Source organism: Pteropus vampyrus, unplaced genomic scaffold (genome assembly GCF_000151845.1).
Source record: "Pteropus vampyrus isolate Shadow unplaced genomic scaffold, Pvam_2.0 Scaffold16, whole genome shotgun sequence".
NCBI classification, from domain to species: domain Eukaryota; kingdom Metazoa; phylum Chordata; class Mammalia; order Chiroptera; family Pteropodidae; genus Pteropus; species Pteropus vampyrus.
The window spans coordinates 2,395,741-2,407,178 of record NW_011888797.1 but is presented as its reverse complement, the minus strand read 5'-3'; the positions used below and the strand labels follow the sequence as shown (position 1 = coordinate 2,407,178).

The 11,438-nt window shown below is 37.5% G+C and overlaps 1 pseudogene; it reads left to right on the top strand.

The window, feature by feature from the left end:
• Positions 1-1,726: 1,726 nt before the first annotated feature.
• Positions 1,727-1,842, top strand: LOC111736042 (annotated as a pseudogene).
• Positions 1,843-11,438: the final 9,596 nt, after the last annotated feature.

Below are 11,438 nucleotides of genomic sequence, written 5' to 3'. Positions count from 1 at the left end.
AATAATTGTCTGGAAGAATATGCATCATATTATTAACAATAGTTAGAAGTGGCAGCAGGGCCGTGGAGAGAAAGGAGTCTTTAACTTTTTACTTTACACATTTTTATTGTTTTTATTTTTTATGAGAGTGAATTGTTTTGGGACAACGTAATTTAAAGATCAATCTGCAAAAGTAAAAAGTAAGGTGAAACATTTACAGAGGGAAAAAATAGTGAGCTGCAGTAGATTTTTTCTTCTTTGGCCTATTCTGTACTAAGAATATAATACTTTCATAATAAGAAAACTACACTAAACTTTAGTTAAAAAGAAAAAGTAATCTTTTGAAAAAGAATATTAAAATTAATAGAAATAATGCATGTAAGTAAATATTTACTAAGCAGACAGACACTTTTGGTTCTTTACCATATTTATTTGAAATTGTCTGCACAGGAAGTTATTCACTGGTACTTTTTCACCAGAAAGAGAATAGTTTGGCTCACAGCTTCCATTCTTGTTACTAGGATGATTGAAGCCTCAGTGATGTGCTTGCTGAGACTGGGCCATCTTTGGGAATTATCATTGCGGATGCTGCCACTTAGTGGTGAAATATGTTGACTATTTGTTGTTAAAATATGTAATTTGGACAAGGGACTTAGGCAAGTTTTAGGCCCGTGTCTGCATGATTCATTTATTCATTTTGCAAACATTTCCTGAGTCCCTAACCTAATAGAACACTGATGGGGACAGGGAGGATTCGAAGAAGTATGAGGAACAGGCCCTGCCCTAAAAATGCTTGCAGTCTTGTTCAAGAGACAAGGACACATTTGAGAATTTCCATGAAACCAGGGTGCAATATTGAGTGTCATAAAACCATAGAATTTCACATTTATAGAGTTGTCCTATTCAAATCCATGAAATGGTTAATGCCAAACATGGAATTAAGAACTTACAATCAGAACAGATCACTGATTAAGGGTTGGAGTGCTTTCTGAGGTTCCAGCCTGGGAGACTGGGAGAATAAGAGCACTATCAACAGATGCACAGAAATTAAAACAGGGAGATGATTTAGGCATTAAGATGATGAGATCTGTTTTAGACATTGAATGTGCAGGACAATAGGACATCATGTTGGCTGTTCTTCATTTGCTTTCAGATTCATTCCCACATTCCTTGTTGACCCTGTAGATGGCTTTACTCAATGGTCTCTCCTAGTTGGCGTCAACCAATGAGAGGTACTAGTAAGAGATTGAGGGGTGGAAATAAAGTTTGGGGTATATCTTTTCCCTGTTCTCTCACTGCCTAGCCACATCCCTTCTCACGGTGGCTGCATTTCCAGTCCACTACTACAACTCCTATTGGGCAGCCCCCCTTCCACAGTTCCAGTTCTCAGATGGTGTTCTGATCACACCATTTCCTTGAAGACACTGTTAAATATCTCACTTCCTTTAAGACATTTCCTTAAAGACACTATAATTTGCCATGGAATAAAAGATGGAGAAGAGCAGAGGTTAGAGGTCTAGTCTTTGTGCACTGGACCACCTAGAGAAGCCAGGAGAAGGACTATAACCCAAGAAAGGGAGTTATCAAAGATCTTTGAGAAGAATCAGGAAAGTATTCTGTACTGAACACCAAGTAAGATGTGTCAAGAAGGGGTTGTTTGGACGTGGTTCCACAGTGTAGCGGTTAGCCCATTTGCTTTACACGCAGAAGGTCCTGGGTTTGTGCTCCAGTGGAGCCATGGTTCATGGTCTACGGCCATGCCACCCTGAACAAGCCCGATGTCTGATCTTGGAAGCTAAGCAGGGTCAGGCTTGGTTAGTACTTGGATGGGAGACCACCTAGGAAGACCAGGTGCTGTAGGCATAAATAATAAATAAATAAATTAATTAATTAATTAATTAATAATAATAAAAGGGATTGTTGAAGACACTGTCAAATACTACATAAGGATCCAGGAGAAGACAATACAAAAATACTACTAGATTTGTTAGGGTTCATTATTTCAGTGGTATTTTATTATTTCAGAGGGCAGTTTTAATAGAGTAAGGATAGAAAGCAGGTTGCCAAAGGTTAAAGAAGGAACCCAATTTAAAAACGGGCAAAGGATTTGAATAGACATTTTACCAGAGATGATACACAAATGGCTAATAAGGAACCAAAAGATGCTAACATCATTAGTCATTATGGAAATAATGGAAATGCAAATCAAAACTACCCTGAATGACTATAATTAAAATGACAGACTGTGCCAAGTGTTGGAGAGGACAGAAGAAACTGGAACTCTCTTGCATTGCTCGTGGGAATGTAAAATAGTGCAATGACTTTGGAAATATTTTGGCATTTTCTTAAAAAGTTAACATAAACTTATCATACAACCCAGCAATTCTATTCCTCTATATTTATCCAAGAGAAATAAAAACATAAGTCTGCCTAAAGATATGTTTGTGATTGCTCAGAGCAGTATTATACATAATAGTCCCAAACTGGAAACAACACGGATGTCTAACAACTAGTGAATAGATAAATGAAATGTGATAGCATACAATGGAATACTACTAAGCACTGAAAAATGAACCGCTGATACATGCTACAACATGAATGAACCTCAAAACATCATGCTAAGTGATAGAAGCCAGACACAAGAAACTAGATATCCTAACTATCGTATGATTCTATTCCATTTTCTAGAAATATCTAGAAAAGACAAATTTAGAGAGATAGAAAGCAGATCTCTGGTTGCCCAGGGCTGGAAGTGGGAATGGGGATTAACTGCAAACAGGTACAAAGGAACTTTTCGAATAATGGAAATAGTCTAAATTTCAATTCTGGATTAGGGTGATAGGTGCACAACTCTATAAACTTGTTAAAATTGACCTAAAATAGATCAATTTTATGGTACGTAAATTGTACCTCATTAAAACTGGCTTTTAAAAAAATGTTAAATAAAGACTCTTCAAGGAAATTGAAAAAGATGAAGATGGGAAATGGAAATTGAAACAAAAACATTACACGATTGCTCAACAGATGCTGACTTTTTGTTTATTTAATCTTATCTGAGAGAAATTTGTCCTAATGCAAAAGCATATTTCTATCTTATCTAGAGAAAATTCCCAAAATTAGCAGTGAATCTGTATGTTGTAAAGTGAAAATAAAGCCAAAAAGAATGATTTTACCTATTGAATGTAGATCTATACGAAGTGAGATAGAAAACATGAGTAAAACTAGTCCTATCTCATCTCAATTGTAATTTTAATGCCACTGCTTTAAATTAAGAACTCAAAGGGTATATTCGTCCTAGAAAGGAATAGAGTCCACATTGCAAGGGAATGTAGAGTGTAGCTTTTAGAATTTTTGTTTGTTTCACATGCTCCTCACAGTGGAGTTACTGGGAGGACCCTGCAGCTAGTTTGCACTTGATAACAGAAGAAAAGATAAAAGAAAATCTATTTTTCTTTTTCATGAGCTTTCTTCTATTCACATTAACCTTAATATTTGCTAACCTTTTCTCCTTTGTAACCTCTAGAGATTCTTACTATAGTCATTTCCTTATCCTTGTAGCCTGAAAAGTCAGAGGCACCAGTTATATTAGTCTTTTACTGTTAACTCAGAACACAGCCTCTCCACATACTCAGAAGACTTGAGAGCTGCCCGGCCAGCAGCCGAGGAAGGCAGTATACAAAGAGCTTTCAGCAGTGCCTGCTCCCAAGGACATTTCCTGCTGCTCCCATGGACGTTATCTGCTCCTATAACCAAGCAGCACATCTTGCTCCCATCCCATGGCTGCTCCCCCAATGAGAGAAGCCCTCCCTCTGCTTGTGTGCACAACAAGAACTCTGCTTGCTCTTGGTAAGTGGCAGCTTTCCTCCTGCAGCTCTGACTGGCTGGCTGCTGCTGAAGCTTCCCTGCTTCGTGAGTAATAAATGGCATTTCTCACCCCTTTGGTCCTTCTGGTAGTTTTTCCGGAATATTCAAACCCAGTGCAAGTTCCAGGCCTGGGGCTCCTGTGTTACACTGTGGCATTTGTATTTTAGATAAACTCACTCTGGAATATGGTGCCTTTGCTATACTAGCTGGCATCACTTTGATTTATACTGTTTTCTTAGTTTTGGTTACAGTGACTATAATAAATTTAGAGAATTGCCAAAACATTATAGTAAAATATCAGAATGCCCCTGAGAGTCTTCTAGAAGGCTGACTTGTGCAAGATGCAGGTCTTCCAACTTAATTACGAGCTTAATTAACATTGCAATGAGTTGGATAGTCAGTGTTTGAATATACGTGTTGATTGTTCACTGCTTTTAGGAAACTAAAAAGCAATAAGAAAATCACGGAGATCAGAAAGTTCTAAAGGCTTGGAGATCAGGAAACTGATCTAACTTTCATACATATGGTAAGAGTTAGCTTTTGCAAATAGGTAGATTCTACAAAGTATATCATGGTGCGCTTGATAACGATCCTGGGAAACATTTGGAGCCTCTTGTTAAATGGATGGCTCGCAAGAACTTAACACAGGGAAGTGATCAGGAGCAGGTCGGGGAGAGAGAGAATATATATTCTTTTTGAATGCACCTGAAACACTCACAAAAATTGGTCATGTGCTAGGCAAAGAAGGAAGCCTCAATAAATTCCAAAGAATCAGTATCATACAAACTACATTCTCTTACCATGTGTTGGTCAGATTAATTATTTGTAGATGAAAGAATCCACTCACTGATTTAAACAGAAAGAGATTCAGTCTGTTCACGCATGAACCCTCAGGAGGACTGAACAACGACACTTTAGGTTGAATTTGTAGGAAGAGCTCCCAAAATCTAGCTGGACTGAGCTGCCAAGGGAGCCGCTCACTCTGCCACTTCCTACAGCACACCACATCTGCGCCGACGCACAAGCTAAAATAGGTGCCCTTGGCCCTGCCTCTCTTTCCACGCCACTCACTCCCAGATCAAAACCTGTAAATTCATCTGATTAGGAGACTCTAAATCTCATCCAAAACCTTGATTTCGGGAATGTGCCAGTTCTCACCTGTTCCGTCTCAGCTCCAAATTCACCCTTTCAGAACCTGCTCTGGGATAATGGACTGGACTCTAAAGCATTTCTTCTTTGTCGTGAGTATGATATTAGGCTTTGCCAGTAGAGGGCGTCAGAGAGCTATCGCACGAAGAAAGGGGTTCTTCCCGATTCCAGCTCGTGATTTTGCTTTTTCTTCCTCCTGTTACGCGAGGGGTTAGTGTACCATTAAGTGAGGACATCAGTGGTGTTCTGCCCCGCCATGCACGCCCCGAGAGCACAGCTGCCACCCTGGCCTAGGCCTGGAACCACCTTGCTGCAGTTCTCCTGATGTGGACACTGTGCGTAGGACTGGCACCCCTGTCGGAGCCTGGACTCTCAGTGTGCACTTGCATCCCATGCCAACATTTATGGAATGCAATAAAATTAGCATTTAGAAGGAAGTTTATAGTTTCGGAACATTTATAAAAACCAATAAAGACAGCAAATTAAGCTAAGTATTAAATTTGAGAAACTAAGAGCGATGGAGCAAATTCACAGTGTAGGAGGAAAAGAAATGAAAAAAAAAATAAAGGCACAAATCAATGGGAAAAAAAAAACCATGAGAAATAGAAAGAGCCAAGAGTAAGCAAAAAATTATTTAGAAAAAAATTGAAAAGAGATGGAGTAATACACAAAATGAACCAGAGTCAATAACAATAAACATAACAGAGATTTGAAAATCTAGATGACTTGAGTCCGTTTCTGGAAATCCTTCAAACCGAACTATTTGATCCAGGTCCTGACACGTTTTCACAGTGAGTTCTACTTCAAAAGTTAGATTTGTTCTCCATATCATTCTAGTTTCCTTTAATAACACAGTGAAATCCAATACATCAAAACTTCAGTTTGCCAACTCTATATTTGGTACTTTTATCAATGTAAAATATATTCATTTATATAATACATTTTATCAATTGGCTACTACAGGCAAAGCTCACTGCTTTTAGAAAACTGTAGGTGAAATATACAAAACCCCCACAAGAATATAAGCATCATAAAGGCAGGAGACTTGCCCATGTTATTCATATCTTATTTATATCCCCACCCTTAGCATTGCGCTTTGCCTGTAGTAGCCAATTAAATAAAGTATGGTCATACCTATGTGAAAATTATGTATATATGTTTATATATATGTGATGTATTTGAAATCACACACACAAAGATAAACAGTGGGACATGTTGTATTTTGGCTCTTACTGTTCTATCAGAAGCAATTGAATTGCTTAATAATTTTGTTTTATTTACTATTTTTCAAAAAATTAAAAACTGTCTTGGTTTTCTTTTTTAGAAAAAGAAAGAAAGGAATGAGGTCACTTGTAAGAGACATATATTTTACGAACACCATTATTTATCCTGAAAAAAGGAAGAGGCGAAATCAAAACATGTTTCTTGGAAACAAGCAAATTTTTCAGGCCTAAAGCTGAAAAGTAAAAGCATTTCCCAATGTGATCATTTTATCTTTTTGCCTTGAATAAAGCAAGGACTCAGCTAAATATAGATTTATCAGGAGTTGTTTCAACTTTGCTTAATCTGCTAGTTAAAGCTCTTTGTTTAGGTTCTATTACCTTATTAGCTCAAGGTAAGGCCTTCCAGGTACACGATCTCCAAATACAACATGTATGTTTTGTAGGCTCGGGGCAGGAGGTTCTTCTTTGTGCAGGTTTGTTTAATTTGGTTATCCATTTTTCATCAAAGCTGAGCAAAAGAAGACCTAAATATGGTTGATGTTTTTAGGGCCCAATAAAAGCGTTTGCCTTGTCTTCTGAGTTTTGAACCAATTGAGAAAGCCGTATAAGGTACCGACAGATGGCGATCAAAGCCTCAGCTTTAGCATTGATAAAGTTAATTGGAGAATATTGTTGTACCTCTGTAAAACAAGTGGAAAACCCGTATTTCATCTGTAAATGAGACATACTTTGTAGGCTCTTGTCCCGGCCCTGGCACTATTTCTCCCAGGGTTAGCACATAGAGCATTGGAACTCCTATTCTGGCCAACCAACTCAGTTTTCCTCAACCTCACTGGTCAGATACATTCCTCATCTTCCAGGGTGAGAAAAGGCAAGACAGACCAGGAACGTTAATAAAATGTCGAAATGAAATATAATCATTGCAAACCCCTTGAGACATAAGCCCACTGGTTTTATTCCATTAGTGTCTCTTCTTCTACCTGAAGACCCTGAAGAGACGCTACAGTCTAACTCCTTGTCCCAAGTGGGCTGTTAACATTTCTGAGGCTCTCTTGTAGCATTCTAACTGATTTTGATAAGATTCTGCCCATCCCTGAGCAAAGAACTTAGAAGTACAGAGGGATAAGATGAGGAAAGAATAAATCTTGCTTAACCAATCTAGCCTTGGTTTTAATCTCAGTAAAATCCAAACTGTTAGTCAACAGTCTGTCTGTTGCTTTAGTTAGTGCATCACATACTCAAGTACCAGACAGATAATATCATTGAGGCAATAATATAACTGGGTGACTTAGGCGTAAGAATATCTTCATTTCTACATATACGCAAAACCTCTTTTTCACTTGAATCGTGTGGCTTTCTCTGCCTTTCGTTTAGCATTTTTTATAAAAGTATGTGGGCAAAGAAATGTTTCTCACCTAGACAGTAAATTACAGCACAAGCATCATGATAAATGTCAACTGACCCTAAACTTCAAAGTTGGGGAGACGAAACAGTGAAATAAATCATGGTGAGCACATGTCTTACAGAACGGGCAGGCAGTCTCTATTTAGCCACAGCTGATTGTTGTCATGTGTAAGTGTAGCCCCAGTATGGCCAGATTTTTCCATTTATTCAAAAAATGCTAGAAATTAGAATTAGGATTTGTAGTGAAATCTCATTATTTAAAACATATTTTTTAAAACTTGCTGGTAAAATAACACTTATCTGTAGGCCATAGGTTTATCATGTGCGATTTATATTTAAATTACTTTTTTATACCCTAGCAAAAGATTAACCTTTTTTTTAATCAAAAGAGTTTTCGTTATGTTTGAAGTTTTCATCTTAATATTTAAATAACTATTCAGAAAAAACAATATTGAAAATAAAAAATACTTTTCTTGATTTTGTTGTGGATCTTGTAGTTAGAAAATTGGAAAAGTTCACCAATAATAAGAATATAATTTCTTGGGAATAAGGTAATCCATTTCTATAAACTTTATAGCTTACCGGAGCCTAAAGATATTAACCTCTTAATTTTCCTTATTATTAGTAATTATTCTATTTTGGAAATGTATTTAAAATATGTGCTGTATGCCTGTTCCTCCTCTGGTGTCTCCCATCTAGAGAATCAGCACTGTCATTTATTTAGCTGTCCATGCCAAGTTTTTGAGTCACAGTTGACACCTTTCCCTATTACATCTGATCCATCATCAAGTTCTGGCAGTTCGATTCACTAAGTACACTCAGGGTTCTTTCCCTTGACATTGTCCCAATCCTCCTCCAAGCCACTATCAACTCTTGCCTGCATTCTCCAGCAGCCTCACCCATAGGGTGCCAGAGTTAGCAAATGAAAATACAGGATGCCCAGTTAAACTTGAATTTCAGATAAATAACAAATACTTTTTTAGTATTAAGTCCCAAATATTGAATGGGATATACTTATACTAAAAATAACTTATTTGAAATTCAAATTTAACTGTGTGTTCTGAGTTTTATCTGGCAACTATACTTCTACCAATCTCACTTCAACTCCTTGGGTCCCCGCCAATGATTTTTCCATACCGCAGTTATAATTCTTAAAATTCTTTTCTAATTATGTCACTTTTTTGAGTTTTATTAAAATTCTTCATGATCTTTAGGATTAAGTCCTTTATTCTTAATATGGCCTTCAAGGCCTTGCCAACCTCTCCAGCTCCAACTGATTACACCTCCAGCCCTTCTTGCCTTAGATTAGAGCCTTCTATATGCCCGTGCTGCCTAGAATGCATTTTTCTTCCCTTCCTTACCCCCCGCCCTCATATTTACAACTCAAGCCTTGGCTTCAGCATCACTGCCTCCAGGAAGGCTTCCCTGATCTCTCAGGCTAGCTTAGTTCCCTCACAATACTAAATCAATACTTATTTGTCACTTCATAGTACAAATTCCAGGAGAGCAAGAACTGTGTCTTCCTTAGGGTACCCTCTAGATACTAAGGTCACTACGAGGTAGCCTCAGTGCCTAGTAAAATACCCAGCACAGAGTGTTCCTTGATAAATGATAAATGAATAAACACTAAACATTACTCAAATTTTTCACCACTATGTGACCCATTATCCTATTATACTGGGAGCTACTGGTGCCTCCACTATATCTCTATGCTCTTGCCTCTACACTGTTGATGATTATACTTTTTTGAACCAGTTTAACTCCTTTTATTAAAAAATATTTTTTTTCTCTCATTTTACTCAAGATCATCTGTTAACAGTCACTTCTTGCTTGGGGGAGGTATCTTTTCTGATTTACTATGGACTAAGAAACCAGATAACAAAGCTTCTCAGAATTATATTTATTGGATTTTGAGAAAGAGGCTGAGGGGTTCTCCTAAAAACAAAACTCATGGGTTTCTGAGTCTTTTTGTTGTTTTGGTTTTTCTGGCTCTTTCCAGTTGCCAGATAAAAGAGTCCCAGATAAATGAGATGCCACTGCGTATTTTTTACCACTGTTCAGAAACTGGTAGTTTAAAATCATTTCTACAGAATTTATACTGCTAGATTAATCTCTTTGAAGTACATATTAAATCAGTTCATTTTCCTGCTGAAAAGCCTCGGAGCTTATATAACAAAGTCAAATGCTATACTCTTTTCTTGACTTTTCCAACACTTAAAATGTTCCAGGCACTTAAGCACTTTCATGAATTATTTTATTTAACCTTGCTACTATCTCAAAAAGGTAGCCACTACTATGGATATATTATATTACACCCATTTTTTTTTCTTTTCTTTTTTTTTTTTTTTAGCTCAAATTCAACCATGGTGGCTCGGGGGGAGAGACAGAATGAGCAAGAAAGAGTTCTCTAGAAGAAAAGACTTTGACAATACTCCTGACATCCTGGATGATCTCTATTTGGAGCATAAAGAGATATAAAAGAAAAACATTAAAGGTAAGTCGTACTACAACAAAGCATACTTTCTTAGAAGCATAGGTTCTAGGGCAGGGCCAGGACTAGGGTCCAGGACTAGGAGAGTGAAGCACTTGCCTCGGGTGCAAAATTTAAAGGAAAGCCCCAAACTCACTAAACAAGATGAATAATACTTTAATGCAATATTTAAAGAGATCAAAATTAATGTGACATGTCCACAAAGAACAAAATATCAACATTTTAAACAAAGAGACTCTGCTCTTGCATTTGCTGGACTTACCTCCCCCTAATTCCAGCCTTCTTCTAGAGCATAAGTATGGGGTTTGAACCTCAGTTCTGTCATTTACTGGTTGTGTGATATTAGACAGTTATTTAACCTCTTGGTATCTTAGTTTCCTCATCTGTAGAATGGGGATAATAATGCTATCTACCTTGTAAAGCCGTTGTGAGGATTAGATGAGTCCCCGCCATAGTAGATGCTAAGAAAATATTGGCCATCATTACTAAGGAAACGAACATCGTTAAGAGAGAACTCGGTCCTGTTGAATGCTAAATGGTTTTATATCTATTATCATGCTTGAAAAGACCTAGGAACTGTATGTGTCTTTACAGCTGCCATAATTTTTGTCATGTATGTATAACATGTATTAGCTTCTTCTAAAGAAGGATTAAAAGAATTGACTAAAAAGTGTCAACACTTTAACCTTGGATTGGAGCGAAGGTAATCCCTTTTACAAGTTTTTTAATCCCATTCGACCATGCAGTTGAGTATATTCTCAAACTGGTTCTGAGGATAATTCTAAAAATGCTATGAATTATGGCAACACTGGGTAGGTGTACAGTTGCCCAGGGTGACGAGATTTAAGACAAAAATCATATTAACTAGGGTATATTTGGAGAAAAAAAACGATCTCTTCGAAATAAGAGGCACTGAGGCGTAGGACCTAGAAATCACCTGGTGTTAAAAGTGGAAATAACTGAGCACCCCTAGGTGGGCTCCCCTCCTGTACTTGGCACAACTTCTATCACCACTTGTTTTTTGTACATAGTGGTTTACATGTTTATCTCAACTATACTCTCTGGGAACAGTGGACAACTCTAATACATTTTTGAAAACCCGGCACCAAGCACTATAAGAGGCTAAATACATATTTAACTAATAAATAAATGAATGACTTTTGGTTTTGGCATATTTAGCCCCCAAGTTTCCTCTTTCTCGCAGTACGGTTAGAGAGCCAGAGAGAAAAGGAGCGTCATACAGCATCTTCTCTCAGCGCTGTGAAAAGCCATAAGTTTCCAATTATTACAAACGAAGAAAGGGGTTTGTGCACAAAAGTATTCGTGGC